This window comes from Pan troglodytes, chromosome 6, assembly GCF_028858775.2.
Source record: "Pan troglodytes isolate AG18354 chromosome 6, NHGRI_mPanTro3-v2.0_pri, whole genome shotgun sequence".
Classification (NCBI taxonomy): Eukaryota; Metazoa; Chordata; class Mammalia; order Primates; family Hominidae; genus Pan; species Pan troglodytes.
The window spans coordinates 99,581,119-99,604,673 of NC_072404.2; the positions used below are offsets into that span (position 1 = coordinate 99,581,119).

General features: G+C 37.5%; 1 protein-coding gene and 1 long non-coding RNA gene across 7 annotated transcripts in view; one reads left to right on the forward strand and one right to left on the reverse strand.

Moving 5' to 3' along the window:
- Window positions 1-1,058: 1,058 nt before the first annotated feature.
- LOC107971551 (uncharacterized) lies at window positions 1,059-15,328 on the reverse strand. The gene is made up of 3 exons (XR_001714482.4): window positions 14,850-15,328; window positions 13,399-13,486; window positions 1,059-2,521 (listed from the first exon to the last, which is right to left on the reverse strand). It is a non-coding gene; the product is annotated as an uncharacterized LOC107971551 (long non-coding RNA).
- STEAP2 (STEAP2 metalloreductase) overlaps window positions 15,290-23,555 on the forward strand; it is a 31,639-nt gene continuing 23,373 nt past the window's right edge. Inside the window, exon 1 of one of the 6 annotated variants that reach the window (XM_016945218.4) lies at window positions 15,290-15,596. The gene's annotated coding sequence lies outside the window, so the exon portion shown is untranslated. Of the gene's footprint in view, window positions 15,597-19,653; window positions 20,140-23,555 lie in introns of those variants that run through there. The other 5 variants (XM_527812.9, XM_054655940.2, XM_016945220.4 and 2 more) reach the window with 5 other exon arrangements.

Genomic DNA, 23,555 nt, shown 5'->3' on the forward strand with positions numbered 1-23,555 from the left:
TTATTTTTTGTAGAGACGAGGGGCCCTTGCTATGTTGCCCAGGCTGGTCTCAAACTCCTGGCTTCAAATAATCCCCCATCTTGGCTACACAAAGCACTGGGTTTACAAACATGAGCTACTGTGCCCAGCCTATTTCCACCTTCTTATTAACTGATTTTTATTCGCTTCATTTTTTATGCCTTTTCTTCTTTCCCTAAATTTCCCTTCTTCCTCACTCCCAGCAGACAACTTTGCATCTTATTTCACAGAGATAAAAGAAGCAATTAGAAGATAACTTCCACATGCCACCCACAACATCTAGCCACTTCACTGCATGAGGGACCCATCTATAACCCTTTCTTCTATTGAGGATAAACTGCTCATTCTCCTAGCCAAGGCCAGCTTCACCACTTATCCACTAAATACCATCTCTTCTTGCCTACCCAATGACCTTGCTCAAACAATTCTCTACTCTTTTAAATCATCAATCTTTCAATCTCTGCTGGATCATTCCCATAACCATACATATATAGGATTGTTTTTCCATTTTAAAATATCTTTTTTTCTGGACTCTATCTTCTCCTTCAGCTACCACACCATTTCTCTTCTTCAGCTTACAAGAAAACTCTTAAGAAGAGTTGCCTATACTTGCTGTCTCCAGTTTCTGTTTTCCCATTCTCTGAACCAATTCCTATCAGGTAAGTTACCAATAATCTTCCTTTTTTTTTTTTTTTTTTTTTTTGAGATGGGGCCAAAGTGCAGTGCTGTAATCATAGCTCACTGCAGCCTCAAACTCTTGGACTCAGGTGATCCTCCCACCTCAGCCACCCAAAGTGCTGGGATTACAGGTATGAGCTACTGGGCCCCCTGGCCTGCACATTTTAAATCTTGTTCTCATTTCTCATTCTACTTGATCACTCAAAGTCCAAGCTACTCAGGAGGCTGAGGTGGGAGGTTCACTTGAGGCCAGCATTTCAAGTCTAGCCTGGGCAACATAGCAAGAACTTGTCTCTAAAAAAGGAAAAAATAAAAAGTATTTGACACAGCTGATTATTCCCCTTTCTTTGAAATATTTTTTTCACTTGGCTTATAGGACACTCAATTGTCCTGCTTTTTCTCTTACCTCATTAGTGGCATCTTTTTAGTTTCCTTTATCCTTACTCCTTCTCTTTCTCACTACCAAACACTGGAATACTCCAAAACTCAATCCTTGGGGTTCTCCTCTTTTCTAACTACTCTTACACCATTGGTGATTTCATGGTTTGTATATCTCATATGCCAATAACTCCAATTAATATCTCTAGACCAGACTTCTCCTCTGAACCCCAGACTCAAATATCCAACTCCTCACTTATCATCTCTAACATAACATTCCCCAAACTGAATTCCTGATCTATTTCCCATCCTAATTTTGTTTGACACAATCTCTACCTTCTCAGTGAATGGCAACTCCAAGTCCTCCTGTTGATCAGGCCTAAAATCTTGCCATTATCTTTGAGTCTTCTTTTCTCAGACCCCACAGTCAATCTACCATCAAGTTCTGTTGGTTTTACTTTTAGAATACATTTGAGAATCCTACATTTCCCCTAACTCCACTCCTACCACCTTCATCTATTCCACTATCACCTTTCACGTGTATTATTACAACAGCCCCCTAACTAGTTTCCCTGCTTCCATCCTTGTCTCCCTTCAATCTGTTTACTACACTGTAGTCAGAGTTAGTCTGTTAAAATATAAATCAAATCCTATCACATCTGCTTAAAATCCTCCAAGGCTTCACATCTCATTCTGTTAAATTCCTTACTTAGCCTGCAACACCCTAAACAATCTCAGCCCAACTGCTTCCCCACATCCTACCTTCTGTCCAAGCTCTCTGACCTCATCTCCCACTAGTTGGTCTCATTCAGTCTTTTCTAGACAAGCTGGCTGTTCTGTGGACACAGCTCCTGTCTGGCCTCAGGGTCTTTCCACTTGATTTCACCCTTACTAGGACATTTCCCCCTAGCTGTCTACATGGCTCACCTACTTATCTCTCACTTCCCACTAAAATGTCACCTTGAAGGCCATTCCTGTCCATATTCCTTATTTATTTCCCTTTCTTAATTTTTCCTGTAGCATTTATCATCATCAAACATGCTTATATTTTTATTTATATAACTTATGTATTGTCTGTCTTTCTTCAATAGAATTGATGCCTCATCTTTGGCATCTTGGAACAAATTAGAAAATGATTCAGGCATGTGCATGTTTGCTCGTACACACACACACACACACACACACATACACACACACACATACACGTTCATCCCACCCCATGCACAGGATTTGGTTAGCAGCTACATTTGTGTAAAGAAAAAGGCATGGGTGGGAGCAGAGCAAAAGACGAATTTTATCCACCTCCAGTGTCCGCCTCCCCATTCAACTCCTCAGCCAGGTGCCTTTGGGCAGAACATCATGCACATGATTGACAGCTCTAAGTAGAATGTAAGCTTCATGAAGACAGGGATATTTTTTGTCTTATTGCTTCTTGTGTCCCCAGTACCTTAGAAAGTGGCACACAAACACTCAATAAATATTTGAAACATAAATTAATAGTTTGAAAAAAAAACAAAGGGTAAAAGTTATTAGTTGTTATTTTAAAATAAAAAACTAAATGACATAATCCTGGAAAAGAGGGCCTCAGAACATTGATGATGTTCATAAAATGGATAAAGTGACTGCTGTAAAATAACCCAGAAATTAAGATAATAAGGCCTAGCATACATACCAAATATTGGAAAGTATGGGAATTATTTTATTATATAATTGTATAATAAAAATAAGAACAGGAGAATGTTGTTCTTGGCACTTTTAAGTCAATGACCTACCTTTTACCTCTTGCCTTGACTAAGATGCACTACAAATTTTAAAGTCCTTTGAATGGTACATTCTTTGGTGATTTACATTTAGAGGGAAATAGTTGATTGTTCAAAATCAATAAACAGGAAAAAATAAAAAGACTATGGAAAGTCTGTACACAGTAGCTGTCCCAGTGTCTCTTTTATTAAAGTTTTATTTCCTCTTTATTAAAATGTTTGCCCAATTCTCTTGCCCATATATGGCAAGCATAAACTGTTGCTTCTCATCTGAATTTGTGTGAGCTATTTTGAAATATTTAAGACATTAACCTTTCATTCAGTTTAGAGTAAATATTTTCACTCAGTTTATGTTTTGGAAAAAAATATAGAACTTTAAATTTTATTTAGTCAAATTTGTAAGTCTTTATCTTTGAGATTGCTGTCATCTATTCAAGCTTAAGTAGTCTACCAGCAATATGACAAACTTTCATTTCTGCTTTTTCTGATTTTCTTTTCCATGTGACTTTGAAATTTTAAAATTTACATACCTAATAGAAATTAGTTTGGTGTATTGTATGAAACTGGTACTATAAAGCATTTTGTTACTTAAAAACACTGTGATCAATTCTGGTAACATTTGTTTAGAAATAAACTCTAATCTCTTTTCAGAGATAGTTGGATTTAGAGTCATAAAATTCCAACATTTCAAAGGACATTTCCATTTTACTTAAATTTGCTTTAAAAATAAGTTAACTATGTTAAATGTATTTTAAAAGATAATAAAACAGAGATTAAAATCAGCTCCTGCTTTAATATCTCCTCCATTACTAATCCTCTGATCTCTTTACAGTCATGAAGGTCAAACATTTATGTTTATAGAAACAGAAGTCCTATTTGTTTCTTAAAGCTGGTTTATTTTATCAGGTATTAACAATGGGCATCAAAAAGGTGATGTAACAGTATGAAACCATGAAATAATGTCTTTGTGATTTTTTTTAAAGAATGAAGCAGTGCTTCTGTCTGGGGACTTGGGAGGCTGATGAGGGAGGATTGCTTAAGCTTGAGAGTTTGAAGCTGCAGCCAGGTGTGATCACACCACTGCACTCCAACCTGGGTGACAGAGTGAGATCCTGTCTCTAATATATATATATATATATATATATATATATATATATATATACACACACACACACACGTACACACACTATATATATACACACTAAGTATACTAATACATTTATACTATATATAGTATATATACTGTATATAGTATATATTATAGTGTATATATTTTATATAAACTATATATAGTATATATATACACTATACATACTATAGTATAGTATATTATATATAGTATATATATTATAGTATACTAGATATACTATATATAGTATTCTCTATATATACTAGATATAGAATACTGTAAATATTCTATATATATACTGTATATACTATATATTCTATACATATACTCTATATACATACATTATATATAAAGAGTATATATATAGAACTTTGATCACAGAATTGATCACAGTGTTAAGTAACTATATATTTATACATTTATATTTATACTATATATTTATACATTTATATATACTATATATGGTATAAATATATTTATACTATATATACATTTATATTTATACTATATATAGTATACTATTTATATTTATACTATATAGTATACTATATATAGTATTATATATAGTATATATAGTGTACTATATATACTATATATGTGTGTATATATAGTATATAGTATATATATAGTATATATAGTATATATATAGTGTATAGTATATATAGTATATATATACTATATAGTATATATAGTATATATATACTATATAGTATATATAGTATATATATACTATATAGTATATATAGTATATATAGTATATATATACTATATAGTATATATAGTATATATAGTACACTATATATATACAATATATAGTATACTATATATAGTATAAAAATATAGCATAAATATAGTATATATAGTATAGTATACTATATATAGTATACTATAGTATAAATATAAATATAAATGTATAAATATACATGTATAAATATGAATGTATAAATATATAGTATAAATATAATGTATAAATATAAATGTATACATGTATAGTATAAATAGAAATGTATAAATATATGGTATAATATAAATATATGTATATAATAATAAAGCAAAGAAGAAAATGGTGTGCTAAAAAAGTGTTTACAACTGTACCTTAAGTTTTTGAGCAGTTTGTATAAGAGATACAGAATATATATTATTGATCAAACAAGGAAAATGAACATTTTTGGGTTCTTGTTTTGGTTATCTATCATTGCACAATAAATTGCCCCCAAATTGACAGCTTAAAACAATAACTTATTATTTTCACACTTCATTTTAAAGACAATTATATTTCACAACTTTCATTTTAAAGACAATATAACTAAGGCTCAAAATGGTTAAGCAAGTTGCTAAAGATTCAAATAAGTCATTGAAGACATTCTAACTCCTGATCCACATTAATTTGCATGGCAACATACTGTCTTTTTCATTTATTAAGTAGTATTCCAACTATAACTAAATTATACTAGCAATTCAACTGAAATTGGGTATGACTGATCCTTATTAATTTTTAGGACTTAAACGTGAGAGTTGTGAGGTAATGGAGAGTATAGAGCAGAGTATGGAATTTAAAAAAAGCCCAAGTTAGTTCTAGACTAGTGTTTCCCAACTTTGAATAAAATATGACTCATTTTAAAGAAAGAAGAAGGGAAAAAAACCCATGACTACACTGTTGACTTAAAACTTTTAAAGTAATAAAAAATAATAAAGGGGATATCACCACTGATCCCACACAAATACAAACTACCATCAGAGAATACTACAAACACCTCTATGCAAATAAACTAGAAAATCTAGAAGAAATGGATAAATTCCTTGACACATACACTCTCCCAAGACTAAACCAGGAAGAAGTTGAATCTCTGAATAGACCAATAACAGGAGCTGAAACTGTGGCAATAATCAATAGCTTACCAACCAAAAAGAGTCCAGGACCAGAAGGATTCACAGCCGAATTCTACCAGAGGTACAAGGAGGAACTGGTACCATTCCTTCTGAAACTATTCCAATCAATAGAAAAAGAGGGAATCCTCCCTAACTCATTTTATGAGGCCAGCATCATCCTGATACCAAAGCCTGGCAGAGACACAACCAAAAAAGAGAATTTTAGACCAATATCTTTGATGAGCATTGATGCAAAAATCCTCAATAAAATACTGGCAAGCCAAATCCAGCAGCACATCAAAAAGCTTATCCACCATAATCAAGTGGGCTTCATCCCTGGGATGCAAGGCTGATTCAATATATGCAAATCAATAAATGTAATCCGGCATATAAACAGAACCAAAGACAAAAACCACATGATTATCTCAATAGATGCAGAAAAGGCCTTTGACAAAATTCAACAGCCCTTCATGCTAAAAACTCTCAATAAATTAGGTATTGATGGGACATATCTCAAAATAATAAGAGCTACCTATGACAAACCCACAGCCAATATCATACTGAATGGGCAAAAACTGGAAGCATTCCCTTTGAAAACTGGCACAAGACAGGGATGCCCTCTCTCACCACTCCTATTCAACATAGTGTTGGAAGTTCTGGCCAGGGCAATTAGGCAGGAGAAGGAAATAAAGGGTATTCAATTAGGAAAAGAGGAAGTCAAATTGTCTCTGTTTGCCGATGACATGATTGTATATCTAGAAAACCCCATTGTCTCAGCCCAAAATGTCCTTAAGCGGATAAGCAACTTCAGTAAAGTCTCAGGATACAAAATCAATGTGGAAAAATCACAAGCATTCTTATACACCAATAACAGACAAACAGAGAGCCAAATCATGAGTGAACTCCCATTCACAATTGCTTCAAAGAGAATAAAATACCTAGGAATCCACCTTACAAGGGACGTGAAGGACCTCTTCAAGGAGAACTACAAACCACTGTTCAATGAAATAAAAGAGGATACAAACAAATGGAAGAACATTCCATGCTCATGGATAGGAAGAATCAATATCATGAAAATGGCCATACTGCCCAAGGTAATTTATAGATTCAATGCCATCCCCATCAAGCTACCAATGACTTTCTTCACAGAATGGGAAAAAACTACTTTAAAGTTCATATGGAACCAAAAAAGAGCCCGCATCGCCAAGTCAATCCTAAGCCAAATCCTAAGCCAGGAGGCATCACGCTACCTGACTTCAAACTATACTACAAGGCTACAGTAACCAAAACAGCATGGTACTGGTACCAAAACAGAGATATAGATCAATGTAACAGAACAGAGCCCTCAGAAATAATGCCACATATCTACAACTATCTGATCTTTGACAAACCTGACAAAAACAAGCAATGGGGAAAGGATTACCTATTTAATAAATGGTGCTGGGAAAACTGGCTAGCCATATGTAGAAAGCTGAAACTGGATCCCTTCCTTACACCTTATACAAAAATCAATTCAAGATGGATTAAAGACTTAAATGTTAGACCTAAAACCATAAAAACCCTAGAAGAAAACCTAGGCATTACCATTCAGGACATAGGCACGGGCAAGGACTTCATGTCTAAAACACCAAAAGCAATGGCAACAAAAGCCAAAATTGACAAATGGGATCTAATTAAACTAAAGAGCTTCTGCACAGCAAAAGAAACTACCATCAGAGTGAACAGGCAACCCACAAAATGGGAGAAAATTTTTGCAACCTACTCATCTGACAAAGGGCTAATATCCAGAATCTACAACGAACTCAAACAAATTTAAGAGAAAAAAACAAACAACCACATCAAAAAGTGGGTGAAGGACATGAACAGACACTTCTCAAAAGAAGACATTTATGCAGCCAAAAAACATATGAAAAAATGCTCACCATCACTGGCCATCAGAGAAATGCAAATCAAAACCACAATGAGATACCATCTCACACCAGTTAGAATGGCAATCATTAAAAAGTTAGGCAACAACAGGTGCTGGAGAGGATGTGGAGAAATAGGAACACTTTTATACTGTTGGTGGGACTGTAAACTAGTTCAACCATCGTGGAAGTCAGTGTGGCGATTCCTCAGGGATCTAGAACTAGAAATACCATTTGACCCAGCCATCCCATTACTGGGTATATACCCAAAGGACTATGAATCATGCTGCTATAAAGACACATGCACACGTATGTTTATTGTGGCACTATTCACAATAGCAAAGACTTGGAACCAACCCAAATGTCCAACAATGATAGACTGGATTAAGAAAACTTGGCACATATACACCATGGAATACTATGCAGCCATAAAAAATGATGAGTTCATGTCCTTTGTAGGGACATGGATGAAATTGGAAATCATCATTCTCAGTAAACTATTGCAAGAACAAAAAACCAAACACCACATATTCTCACTCATAGATGGGAATTGAACAATGGGAACACATGGACACAGGAGGGGAACATCACACTCTGGGGACTGTGGTGGGGTGGGGGGAGGGGGGAGGGATAGCACTGGGAGATATACCTAATGCTAGATGATGAGTTAGTGGGTGCAGTGCACCAGCATGTCACATGTATACATAGGTAACTAACCTGCACATTGTGCACATGTACCCTAAAACTTAAAAGTATAATAAAAAAACTTTTAAATTAAAACTTGCATAAATATGTTCAAATATAAAGTGAATTATAAATTTCTTATGATTAGAGTTTACACACAACTATAAAACCAAAACAAATTGCAAAATTGTTAAATTATATCTAACATGTATAGTACATAATAAGTACTAGGCACCTTACATCTATCAACTTATTTAATATTCACAACCCAATGAGTTGGACATGATTATTATTGCCATTTAATAGATGAGGAAACCAAGACTGGAAGAAGTTAAACAACTTGTCCAATGTCCCAAAACTGATAAATGGCAGAGCTGGATTTCACAGAAAAGTTAACAGACAAGCGAATGTGAAGAATGATACCGTTTTACAGAAGTTAAATTGTTCCTTGTAATGTGAATATGGTATTGACTTTAACTGTAGATCTTCTGGCTTTAACATACATAAGTTAAAATGAGCTGGATAGTGACTAATTTCTCCCACCACTTGTTTTTCTCTTCTGTCAACTGCTAAATATATATTGGCACAGCACAAATTAATGTCATTTGGTCTTCATTTTAAGGGAATGGCTTGTTACAAATTAAGTCTACATCTGTTCTCTCAAGTTTTTTCTTAAGACAATTCCTGATTACTATTTTTCTTTATTATTGGGATTTAATTCACATACTATGCAATTTATCCCTTTGAAGAGTACAATTCAGTGGCTTTTAGCGTATTCACAAACTTGTGCAGCCATCATCACTAATTCCAGAATATTTTCATCATACCAAAAAGAAATCCCACACTCACTAAGCAGTTAATATAGTTTAGATATTCGTGCCTTCAAAATCTCATGTTAAAATTTGATCCCCAGTGTTGGAGGTGAGGCCTAGTAGGAGGTGTTTTGGTCATGGAGGGGCAGACCCCTCATGAATGGCTTGGTGCCATTCTTACTGGAGTAATCCCATGAGAACTGGTTGTTAAAAAGAGCCTGGCACCTCCCTCCTCTCTTTCCTTTTCTTGCCATGGGAAACCTGCTCCCCTTCATCTTCTGCCATGAATGGAAGCTTCCTGAAGCCCTCACCAGAAGCAAATGCTGGTGCCATGGCCATGCTTCTTGTATAGCCTGTAGAACTGAGTCAAAAACTCTTTTCTTCATAAATTACCCAGCCTAGGCACTCCTTTATAGCAATGCCCCACACTCTTCCCCACCAGCCAGTAGGTTGGCAATTATTAAACTATTTTCTGTAATGGTTTTCCTATTCTGAATATTTAATATAAACGGAATTATAAAATATGTGGATCTTTGGGTCTGGCACCTTTCACTTAGCATAATTTTTCAAGGTTTATGTTGTAATCCATGCCAGTATTGAATCCCTTTTTATACCTGAATAATGTTTCATTTTGTGGATGGGATCATATACATTTCATTTATATTTTAATCAATTAATGGACATTTGAGTTGTTTCTACCTTTGGGCTATTATGATAATGCTGTGATAATATTTGAGTGCAAGTTTTTGTGTAAAAATGTTTTCAGTTCTCTTGGGTATGTAACTAGGAGTGAAATTGCCCAACTGTTTTCCAAAATAGTTGCACATTTTACTTTCCCACCAGCAATGTATGAGGATGCCAATTTCTCCACTTTCTCACCAAGACTTGATATTGTGATACTGACTTTCTGATTATAGCCATCTCAGTAGGTGTGAGTGGTATCTCAGGTGGTTTTGATTTGCATTTATCTAAGGATTAAGGATGTTGAGCAGTTTTTTGTTTGCTTATTAGCCATGCATATCTTCTTTGAAGAAATGTGTATTCAAATTCTTTGGCCATTTTGTAATTGGGTTATTTCTCTTTTTATTCAGCTGCAAGAGTTCTCTCATTAAGATCTGACAGGTTAATACAACACCAATGCAATGATAAATGCAAAAAACAGGGACTCTGAAATTGCGTGGTTGTACTCAGTTATAAGGTGGTCATCCATGAGATCCAGAATCAAATTTGATGAAATGGTTAAGATTATAATGTTTTATAATTTGTTTATTTGAAAATATACATTTTAAATGTTTGCTAGAGAGCTCTAATATCCTCAAGAATACCTACAATGTAAACACTGTTCTATGCATAGACTAAATCCTTAGCAATAGACAGAAGGAACTGAGTGCTCTTTGAGTAAGGGAATGGGCTTGACCAGTGTTTGAAGATTTAAAAATGAATATGAAGACATGTTGTGACACTAGGGTATGATTATATTTTTATATTTAAGGAGAATCTGATTATCATCAGAAAAACTCTGTAATTTAAAAATCTATAGCTGGCAATATCCATGAATTCAGCCCAGGTCATCAAATGCTGAAAGCACATGGGTCAGATTGACTGTCTCCATTTTTTCTTGCTTACTTCAAAGCTATGAAGAAATCCAAAGCCCTTGCTGATACTCTTCCATGATATATTCCTTTTAAATGCTTGAAAAGTTTTCCCTTCCTACAGGAATCCCCCAAACACAGCTGTCCTTACACTGAGCCCCTATTCAAATTTTGGTTCCTCTTTCTAACATTGGTCGTCAGTCAATTTTGCTGGTCTATACCAACTGCAGATCTAGAGCCAATGCTTATAGCTGAACTTTTCTGAGAATTCTTTTAATTTCAGATAATTTTTTTAAATTACCACAAAATTAGTTTAGAAGAATTCGCAGAGAGGTACATTGGGAGGGAAATAGCTTTGAGGCCCTTTATGGATTTATGACCAAAGCTATCCAGTCAAATTCCTCCAGGTATTTTTGCTATTTCCTATGGGTATACCGAAATTACACACATTTTAAAGCTTCCTTAATCAACTTAAACAAATACAAATAATAAAATTCAGCGTCAATGAGATACTGAATCTAAAAGATAAAAGTACATCCATATTTTTATAATGATTTTTCAATTGTTATGGAAAGAAATATGAGACTATGTAAACAGAAAAAATAAAATTTCTTTTAATTAAAAAACCCACATTAAAAAATATATCCCAAGAAAATATTCCCATCACTTATTACTCCAAAGAGTAATTTGTTCAAGGAGGTTAAAGCAGTGTTACTTATAATAGTTAAAGAATCAGAAAATGTACTTTCCTAAAATTTAGGGTTAAGAAAACTATTCTAGGCCAAACACAGTGGCTCACACATGTAATCCCAGCACACTGTGAGAGCGATGGGTGATGTGGGAAGATCACTTGAGCCTAGGCATTTAAGACCAGCCTGGGCAACCTAGGGAGATCCCCTCTCTACAAGTAATAAATAATTAGCTGGGTGTGGTGGCGTGTGCCTGTAGTCCAGCTTCTGGGAGGCTGAGGCAGGAGACTCACTTGAGCTCAGGAGGTTGAGGCTGCAGTGAGCCTTGACCATGCCACTGCACTCTAGCCTGGATTACAGATTCAGACCCTGAAAAAAAAGAGAAAGGAAGGAAGGAAGGAAGGAAGGAGGGAGGGAGGGAGGGAGGGAGGGAAGGAAAGGAAGGAAGGAAGGAAGGAAGGAAGGAAGGAAGGAAGGAAGGAAGGAAGGAAGGAAGGAAGGAAGGAAAAACTAGTCTATACCAATATATGAACTATATAGCCATTAAGAATTATAAGACTTTAGAACATGTTGATCTCTGGAAATATGTTTATGAAATAATGTTAATTATAAATATGTGTTTTGTACACATGTACATTCAAGCATTTTAATAGATTTATAAATCCTTGTGTATCATTTTGTGTTCAAACACAGTGTATTTCTTTTTCTAATCATACTTAAACAATTTATTTTTTATTTCAATAGTTTCTGAGGAACAGGTGGCTTTTTGTGACATGAACAAATTATTTTGCAGTAATTTCTGAGATTTTGGTGTACCCATCACCAGAGCAGTGTACACTGTACTCAATACGTAGTATTTTACCCCTCACCCCACTTCCCCCTGGAGCCCCCAGACTCCACTATATCATTCTGATGCCTTTGTGTCCTCATAGCTTAGCTCCAGCTTATGAATGAGAACATATGATGTTTGGTTTTCCACTCTGAGTTATTTCACTTAGAATAATCATCTCTAATTCCATCCAGGTTGCTGAGAATGCCATTATTTTGTTCCTTTTTATGGCTGAGTAGTATTCTGTGGTATATATATACTATATTTTCTTTATCCACTCGTTGGTTGATGGACATTTAGGCTGGTTCCATGTTTTTTGCAATTGTGAATTGTGCTGGTATAAACATGTGCAAACACAGTCTACTTCAAACAGATTATATTTATATGTATAAATCTATTGATGTATATTAATGTACAATGACAAATAAATGTAAGGTGATGTTAACAGAATTTCATGTTTATTGAATTCTTTGGTTTTAAAACAAAGCAGCATTTCACAAAAATTATTCTATTTTATTATAAGCACTGCTTACAAACAAATTTGTTCAAAACAAATTTGGGGGTTTGGGGAATAGGTTAGGTAAAATGTTTTTACCATAGGAATTTTCAGAGCCTTTAATTTATTAACATACATTGTGGATCTCTAAAATGAAGAGATTTCTCTTATTGTTTATCTCAAAATCTATTTACATCACGACTTACATTTATTTTATTTGTGTAAATAAATGCATAAATCTTATTTGCACTTGTTACTAATTTATCGTTTTCACCAAACTGTAACTTCTATCAGGACAGGTAAATATATCTGTCTTCTTCACCACTGTTCCTAGAGTGCCAGCCAGGGCATATAGAAGTGGCTCAATATTTTTGAAGTGAATGACTTGCTAGAGCAGCATTTAGGCAAACTAGTGCCTAAAGTCACACATTTTGGGAACTACCACTCTAAAGTTATTTAATTGTATAATAACTTCAAAGGAAAAAAATGTGTTAATGCCCCTAGGCCACTAGAGATCCATTTAATAATTATTGCTTTGCTTCAGTTGAGTCACTTACTACTTTAGGGAACAGAAGAGATTTCTCAGAGAGCACCTCATGACCTGGAAAAGTCTTGCAAAATCATTTTCATACTCTGCATCTCCAGCTGAAAAACAATGATAAAATTAGTTACCATGGAAGTTAAAGGAATCATGCTTTGCATTAACACCAACAGTCTTCTGGAACACATTTGGTAACATTAGATTTTCCATCAAAGATATTTGTTTATTTTAATATTTCAAGCATGAAAAAGAGATATCCCTTTTGGAAACTGCAAATTGTTGACTCACTGATTCTCATTTAGGAAAAGGGATTTCACATTACTTTATCTATTTTCTCAATAGTCAAAGCCCATGTTAAGAGAGCTTTTAAACATATTTAAAATATATGGCTTACCTACATGTTTTACACAATAATTTATGGTTGTAGAAGTTAGAAAGTGCAATTTCTTTTAATATCCCCGTGGGGAAGTTATATAATTCTATGGTTTTTAAAAATATATGGAAAAGCAATATACTTTCCGTTAACTGCTAAGATTCATGAATTTTCTCCACAAGTTCTCCAGAGGAACTACTAGAAAAAACTCCACGAATCTCATTATTTGACAGTTTTGTTGAAGTGAAATTATTAAAATTGATATTAGATTTAATGACTTGTTTCTAGTAACCAAAATGGAAAGTATTCTACCAGCTGTCGATGGTTCCACACCCTGACACATCGTTAAAACCTTAGCTTCTGCCTAAACTTTAAACCTTAATAATATTTGGCGGTAGGGGAGGGGTTACATTTCAAGTCAAACAAAGGATGTATTTCCAAAGCAGCATTTGCAAAGGTTAATCTGTGTATGGACTACAAAGGGGAAAGTGCAGTGCCCCAGTGATCGATCTAAGACCCCCCTCTCGTTGTTGTTGTTGGTGGTTTTTTTTTTGGTCTGGTTAATAAACCACCTAGAGGGATAATTTTTAAACTTAATTTGTTGAATTGGTACTTTACTAATGTATGAAAAAAAATTCCCCAAATTTGAGAATTTTTGGTAAGTTGATTTTATATTTGGGAATAAAGATCTCTTGCTTCTTCTACTGACACCTTCTACACAAAAGATAAAAGGTACTTTTACTTGGTAATCCGCAGGGAGAAAATTTACAGAAACCCAGAGCCAAAGGTGCTCTCAGGGGATCCCCTGAAACATTCAAAGCCATTGCGGCCCCAGAAGGTAAATGGCTTTCGCAGGAACACAGGTCTCCTGACTCACGGCCTAACCTTCCTTTCCCCCACACCAAAGCTCGCGCGGCACCAGCTAGAGTGAAGGTCAAAGTCAACAGAATAATCTCTGCAGTCCAGGGTCTGTGAGGGTCCTCCTATCCGAGGGAGTTTTCATGAAACGGCATTTCCGAACATTTTATTCCAAGGACACAGTCTAGTCAAAAGAGGTTTGGGATGGGGTAAACATGAGGCAAAAGAACACTTACAAAAGAAAAAAGCGCAGTTTCTTGGAGGCTTGTCAGAAGCTAAGACTGGGGAGGTGAGAACCAGGGCCCTTGGCGAGAGTTGGGGTGGGAATCCCGTAAGAAAAGCAATTTCTAGAGCGGAAAGGTGACCCCACATTACAAAAAGAAATGGAGTAGAAAAATAGGTTTGACTATTCTAAAGCTGCTTCAGAAAGAATCTCCGGAAGACCACGGAGGAACCCCGCAGGGGAGCCAGGCGGATACTCAGCCGCTCGCGGTAGAGGGGCGCGCAAAGCTGCGGAGCCGCGTGTGTGGAGCTCCCCAGTGCACTCACTGCTGGCTCCCCCTCGGTGCTCTGGGCCCTTCCCAGCTCCCTCCACACACCCCGGCTCCCTCCACACACCCCCGCCCCCTCCGAGCTCCCCGACTCCTCCCCCGCGCTCCACAGCTCTTCCTGACTCCAGTCAGCGTTCCTCGGGCCCTCGGCGCCACGAGCTGTCCCGGCACGCAGCCCCTAGCGGCGCGTCGCTGCCAAGCCGCCCTCCGCGCGCCTCCCTCCTTCCTTCTCCCCTGGCTGTACGCGATCCAGCTTGGGTAGGCGGGGAAGCAGCTGGAGTGCGACCGCCGCGGCAGCCACCCTGCAACCGCCAGTCGGAGGTGCAGTCCGTAGGCCCTGGCCCCCGGGTGGGCCCTTGGGGAGTCGGCGCCGCTCCCGGGGAGCTGCAAGGCTCGCCCCTGCCCGGCGTGGAGGGCGCGGGGGGCGCGGAGGTGAGCGGGTCGGGGAGGAGCGCGAAAGAAGGTAGCGGCGGCGGAGTTGAGGGTCAAGATGCAGTCGGCGCCACGCGCTGCATCCATCCTCCCCGATTCTGCGCCCTCTCCGGGCGTCCGCCCTGAGCTGCGGGGTCCCTCATCTCCTGGCACCTTGAGGTGGAAAGTGAGAAGGGTGGAGAAGGGTGTCTGTTCCACTGATTCCCCCTTCTCCTCCTCTTGGTTCCTAGAGCTAAGGGCAAGTCCTGAGGTTGGGCCCAGGAGAAAGAAGGCAAGGAGACATTGTCCCAGGTAGGATGTGTCCCAGCAGGAAAGGACAGGCAGGTTACTTTCGCCCCCTTGATAGTCTCCCTGCTACTTTGGGTTGATGCAGGGCATTTCATGGAAGATCTGCAGTGCTGCTTTGCGAACAGGTATTTCTAGCAGTCATTTGGTTTATTTCCCAGTAGTGTAATCGTGGTGTTTAGGCCATTTCCGTTAGAAAGTAATTGGCCTCTTCTTTGACTGTCCTAAATTATCTTTGAACCCTGTGTTCAGCCTCAGCCAAAACTTGTTGAAAATTATGCCCTAAAAATCTTGCTCTTAAAATAGAGCAGAGAGATAAAGAGCATTTTTGTTGGAAGATTTCCATTTATTATCTCTCCCACCCCGTGGAGAAGGATTGGTGTCAGTTTTTACTCCTCGGGCAGTTAGTTTTTTAGATGGAAAGACAGTCCAGGCCATAGTTAATTATCGCTCATCAGTATAGGAGAAAAAGAATTCAGACTCCTGCCCCACCCCCACCCCCAACCTCCTGACTTAGATTCTGGTCCTTTTAACAGCCCCGCTGCTTGGAACCCTTTTTGTTTTCTAAACCACCTCCCCATCCTTCCTTTTCTCTACTTTATTATTTCTTCATTTTATTGATCTGTTTATTTTTTCTTTCTTTAACCCTATAATTTTTTTACTCCGATTCTCTCTCGGTTGCTTCAAAGCTTAGAGGCTATTTAATGGAAAAGCAAAACAAAACAAAACACCCGTCCCAAATAATTTGCAGGATGTTTAGAAACATAAAGAGTAACTATATGTGCTGCCATTGGGTTGGCTGCACTCTCTGCCTCTTAGCTAGTCACTCTGTCAGGGTATGGGGAAATGAGACAATATTGAGAATGATAACTTGAGCAAATTGTGCAGTAAGGAAATGAAAAGCTTTATCCAAGTCACTTTTTATTGTACTGGTGCTATGGAAAATGTGGTGAATGAACATAGTTGTATTTTAATACTGAAAAAACAGGACAAGTGAAGACAAATTTTTAAAGAAAGGATTGTAAATGAGTTAGAAAAGTGAGAAAGAAGATACACCAAAAATGTGAAAGAGTAAGACTGCAGGCGTGATAAAGGACATAGGACATCAGGAGATGTATTTATCCCTGCTGGGCCAGAAACCAGGACATTGAGGTAACTGAGACATTAACCTAACAATAACATTGATAAATCACCTACCCCTTAAGGGCCCACATGTGTTTTCAGCAAAAAGAGAAATCTGATCTAGAGAATTATTACATGTCTTTTTGTCCTGAATTTTTTTGATGTATTCCATAACAAAGAATTTTTACTGCATCCTTAGTTACACTGCCAGCCAATGTGGAGGGAGTGATCACGGACAAGACAAACATGGTTCTTCCCTCATGCAGTTTATTGTCCAATGGGGGAAATAGTAAACAGTAAAGAAACAATTATATAAAATATTACAAAATAAATTTAACAAGGGCTGAGTGAATTATTCTGCTATAGAGATGGAACAGTATATGGAAAGCTCCCAAGGTACATAAAGTGGTTGTTGTTTTCTCTTTCTAGAAGAGAATGCTGTGGGTGGACAATACACAGATAAGGTTAGAGAGGGGAAGCGGGGACTAACTCATTCAGGACCTTTTATGTGATAGTCAGGAAGGTGGCTGTAGTTCTAAGTACAAGGAGCACCGATTTTAAGGAGAGACATTTTATGACGATTTACATTTTAAGATGATTTTAGCTGCTGTGGAGATGTTTGGAAAGGGTCAAAAGAGAAAGTAGGCTGACCCATTAGGAAATGTTTGCAGAGTTCAGGTGAGATGATAGACACCTGGACTAGCCTGGTATTGGTGGAGAGGGATTTATGAAATATGTTGGAGAACAGGAATTGGTGCAGGATTTTATGTCAAAAGTGAGGGTCAGCAAGGACTTAAGAATGACTCCCAATTTTCTGATTGGAGCAACTGGTGGATAATGGTGGCATTTACACATTTCCAGGCGAATGGGACCAGCTCTGGGTGGAAAAAGTTCAGGTTTGAACCTGTGAAGTTTGAGATGTCACAGAAAGAGGTCATAACCATATCCCCTTGGGAAGCAAAAAGGGAGGCTCTCCAGGACATAAGTGGATAGACTGGTCTTTGATAGGTAAAATTGGTGATTGTTAATTTAAGGTGAAACTAATGAGCTCAGTTTTCTGGTTTTTCTCCAGCAACCTTCACCAACGTGGATACATATACAGAGAAAATGGATAGCTGGGTCCAGGACTAGAGTTTTGCCAAGCAGATATGATGGAGAGTAAGAGAGCTGAGGATCTTTTTAAGGGAGTGACTACAAATCTAGCCTCGGTTTAAAGAGAAACCAGAGCAGGCTGAAGGAGAGTGCAGGATATTAAGCAATTAGAGAGGTAGAGGTCAACGGATCAGATTTATTTTGCTGTTTAGAATTATCAGTGTGAATATTTAAACTAAGATTATTGGAAGTCCTGGAGACAGTGCTTGGAGATTTCAGGCAGTGAGTGACTGAGGTGGGGTAGAGGCTAAAATTCATTGTCTCCAATGAATAAGTCAAGGAAATAAGAGCCCCTGAAGTTGAAGGGTTCATCCACTTGAATGATAAAGTCCAGGAAAAACATGATAGCTATCAGGGTAGAGAGGATGACCATGTGTATACTGGGAGCCAGAGTCTGCAGTCATAAGGAATAAACTAGAAGTCAGTAGAGGACAGCAGTGAGGACAGCAGTAAGGACAGGGAGAGGGTATGGTGAAGTACCATGAGCTTCAAAGGAGCTGGGTGTTTGCAGGAGAGACAATGAAGAAGAGATGCTCAGATGTGGGCTTACAAAGTGAAGATTACACCACCCCACCTCATGGCCCTGGAGAATTATGTTTTCTTGATAGCCTCTCCAAATCTGCAGGTTGTGAAATGTCATCAAAACCTCTGTGGACAGCCCTTTCAGAGTTGCTGTCATCCAATAATAAATGCCCTATTTATGTGTGAAACAAATTAGGTTCTATTTTTCAAAAGTAACATAGCACAACAGGTGCCATTCAGCTTCAGGAATGTTCAGGAAATCCTTCTAAACTGAAAACCTTAAGAGGCTGTCCAGCTGAGTGTAACTGAATTCCCTATCATAATAATACATTCTCAAGTATTAAATGTGTACAGCAAGTCAAATGCCCATTCAAGAAAACGATGTCATTGACACACACTTTTAGATTGAGCTCCCGAAGTTGAAGTGTTAAATATAGGGTGGTGATATTACCATTATTACACAGCTTCAAGACTTATTTAGTGTTGGAAACTACCACCAGAGTCAAGTATAACCTATTTGTTTGCTGTTTAACAAAGGAAATTGAGACTCACAGAATCAAAGTGATTGCAGAAGCTTAGGCCTGCTCTTTCACCCCTACACTATGAAGACAAAACTTTCTATAAATGACATAGTTGTTTTTTGTTTTTGTTTGTTTTTGTTTTTGTTTTGAGGCTGAGTCTCACTCTGTTGCCCAGGCTGGAGTCCAGTGGCGCGATCTTGGCTCCCTGGTTCAAGCGATTCTCCTTCCTCAGCCTCCCAAGTAGCTGGGATTACAGGCACCTGCCACCACCCCTGGCTAATTTTTGTGCCTTTTTAGTAAAGACGGGGTTTAATCATGTTGGCCAGTCTGATCTTGAACTCCTGACCTCAAGTGATCCACCTGCTTCGGCCTCCCAAAGTGCTGGGATTACAGACGTGAGCCACCATGCCCAGCCTATAAATGACATAGTTTTATCAGTTATTTAATTTGGATTCCTTATGAATAACTTCCAAAGAAAAGGTATAGACACTGTGGACATCACCTGGGAGCTTGTGAAAAAATGCAGAATGTCTAACCTCCCTCTAGACCTAAAGAATCTGAGTGTGCATTTTAAAGAGGTCCCCAGGTTATATTTGCATTAAAGTTTGACAAGTGCCTTTCTAGTGAGTCATTCCCTTGGAAACAGTGGTCTGCTCAGGTCAGCAGGATCATGATGCCTGGAGAACTGGGGAGGGGATCCCCTTGTAGAACAGAAAGAAGAGATACAGTCATGGAAATATTCCGAATTTTGAATATTATGAAACAACAGGAACAAAGTATGTTGTGCAAGGAGTGATGCATTTTAAGGAATGGCATTGCCTTTCCCAGAAAGTGAAGAGAGGAAATTGGAAAATTGTGAGTGGACCTTCTGATACTGCTCCTCCTTGCGTGGAAAAGGGGAAAGAACTGCATGCATATTATTCAGCGTCCTATATTCAAAGGTAACTACTACTCTTTCGCAAGTGTAATTTTTCATTACTACAAACAACAATGTAAAAATTAACATAAGTGAGGGTCAGAAAGCCACATCTACTATTGCCAAATGATGAAAGTATTAGATTGAATTCTGAATCTTTTACTAGAGTGATTTTCAATCTTGGTTGCATAATAAAACATCTGCTAATCTTTTTTAAAAAATGCTGTTGCTCAGGATGAACCCCAGAACAATTAAGTGAAAACTGGGTGGTAGGGGGGTGACCCGTCATCACTGTGTTTTAAAACTTGCCAGGTCATTGGAGAATGCACCTAGGGTTGAGAAACACTGCTTTAGTAGCTCATTCAGAAGCAGCTCTGAGATTGCAGTTCTGCTACTCCATGTGCCAAAACAGTGGGACTTTCCCTCACTACCATAAGCGTAGTGCCAAGCCAGGTCAGCAATATTCAGGTCACCCTCACTGGCCAGTTTTCAGAACATTGATGGAAGTAGGATTTATTTCTTGAAGAAGCCTGCTTAGACTAACTTTTAAAACAAATTGATACATGTTACATATCTATGGGGTACACATGAGTATTTGTTATATCCATAGAATGTGTAATGATCTGGTTGGAGTTTTTGGGGAATCCATCACCTTGAGTATTTATCATATCTATGTGTTAAGAACATTTCAAGTCATCTCTTCTAGCTACTTTGAAATACACAGTACATTGTTACTGACTATAGGCAACCTACTTTGCTATTGAACATTAGAACTTACTTCTTCTAACTGTACATTTGTGTCCATGAACCAACATCTCTTCCTCCCCTCCTCCCATCAACACATCCTTCCAGCCTCTGATATCTCTCATGCTATTCTCTACCTCCATGGGATCCACTTTTTTAGCTCCCACACATGAGTAAAAACATGTGGTATTTGCCTTTCTGTGCCTGGGTTATTTCACTTAACATAATGGCCTCCACTCCTATCCATGTTGCTGCAAATGACACGATTTCATTTTTTAAGGCTGAATAATATTTCATTGTGTATACATACCACATTTTCTTTATCCATTTGTTGATGGACATGTAGATTGATTCCATATCCTTGCTAGTGTGAATAGTGCGCAAAAAAAAAAAAAACACGTGAGGACGGGTATCTCTTTGATATACTAATTTCTTTTCCTGTAGATAATACCCGGTAGTGAGATTACTGGATTGTATGGTAGTTCCATTTTTAGTCTTTTGAGAAACAACCCCTATACTGTTGTCCACAGTGGCTGTACTAATTTACATTTCCACCAATAAGATATAAGGATTCCCTTTTCTCTGAATCGTTGTCAGCATCTGTCATTTTTCTCTTTTAATAATAGCAGTTCTAATTGGGATAAGTTGAAATCTCATTGTGGTTTTGATATGCATTTCTCTGGTGATTAGTGATGCTTAGCATTTTTTCATATACCTATTAACCATTTGTTTGTCTTCTTTGGAAAAATGTCTATTCATGACCTTTACCCATTTTTATGGGATTATGTGTTTTTTATTGTGAGTTGTTTGAGTTCCTTGTATATTCTGAATATTAGTCCCTTATCAGATTAATAGTTTGCAAATATTTTCTTCTATTCAATAGGTGGTCTCTTCATTCTGTTGATTGTTTCCTTTGCTGCACGGAGGTATTTTAGTTTAATATAGTCCCATTTGTCTATTTTTTTGTTGTTGTTGCTGTGCTTTTGAGGTCCTAGCCATAAAATCTTTGCCTAGACCAATGTCTTCAAATATTTCCCCAATGTTTTCTTCTTGAAATGAGGGGTTTTGGGTCTTATGTTTAAGTCTTTAGTTGACCTTGCGTTGATTTTTGTATATGGTGAGGGACAGGGGTCCAGTTTTATTCTTCTGCGTACAGATATCCAATTGTCTAAGTACCATATATTTGAAGAGGATATCCTTTCCTCAGTGTATGTTCTTGGTGCCTTTGTTGACAATCAGTTGGCTGTAAATGTGTGGATTTTTTTTGTGGATTATCTAATCTGTTGCATTCATTGATCTGTGCATTTGTTTTTATACCGGTACCATGTTTTTTCAGTTACTATGCCTTGTAATACATTTTGAAGTCAGGTAGTGTGATGCCTTCAGCTTTGTTCTTTTTGCTTAGGATTGCTGTAGCTATTCAGGATATTTTTTGGTTCTATATGAATTTTAGGATTGTCTTTTCTAATTCTATGAAAAATCACATTGGTATTTTGATAGGGATTGCATTGAATCTGTATATTGCTTTGGGCAGTATGGTCATTTTAATATTAATTCTTCCAATCCATAAGCATGGAATGTTTTTCCATTCGTTTATGTCATCTTTAATTTTTTTCTACAGTGCTTTGTAGTTTTCCTTGTAGCAAACTTTCACCTCCTTGGTTAAATATATTCCTAGTTGTTTTTTGTTTGTTTTTGTTTTTTTATAGCTATTGTAAATGGGATTGCCTTCTTGGTGTCTTTTTCAGCAAGTTCATTGTTGGTGTATAGAAATGGTACTGATTTTTGTATGTCGATTTTGTATCCTGCAACTTTATTGAATTTATTTATCAGATCTAAGAGTTTTTGTGTGAAATCTTTAGGTTTATCTAGATCTAAGATCATATCATCAGCAAAGAGGGATAATTTGACCTTCCTCTTTTCCAGTTTGGGTACCTTTTATTCTTTCTCTTTCCTGGTTGCTCTGGCTAGGACTTCCAATATGATGTTGAATAGAAGTGGTGAAAGTGGCATCCTTGTCTCGTTTCTGTTCATAGAGGAAAGGCTTTGAGCTTTTCCCCATTTCAAAATAATGATAGCTATATTATTATTATATAGATCATATAAGCCCTTATTATGTCGAAGCATATTTTTTCTATCCCTAGTTTGTTGCAAGTTTTATCATGAGGGGATGCTAAATTTTCTCAAATGTTTTTTCTGCATCTATTGAGATGATCATATGGTTATTGTCCTTCATTCTCTTCAGGTGATGTATCACAGTTGTTGATTTGCATATGTTGAACCATCCTTGTATCCCTGGGATGCATTCCTGGAATAAATCCCCTTTGATCATGATGTGTGTGTGTTTTTTATGAGTTGTTAGATTTGGTTTGCTTCTACAGACACACACGCGCGCACACACACAATTTTTAGGAGACAGGGTCTTGCTCTGTTGCCCAGGAGGGAGTGCGGTTATGCAATCATAAATCACTGCAGCCTTCAACTTCTGGGCTCAGGTGATTCTTCTGCCTCAGCTCCCGAGGACTAGGACTTCAGGTGTGTACCACCACACCTAGCTATTGTTTAAATTTTTTGTAGAGACGAGGGTCTCATTATGTTGCCCAGGCTGGGCTTAAACTCCTGGCTTCAATCCATCCTCCTGCATTGGCCTCCCAAAGTGCTGGGATTACAGGCATAAGCCATCATGTCTGGCCCTTG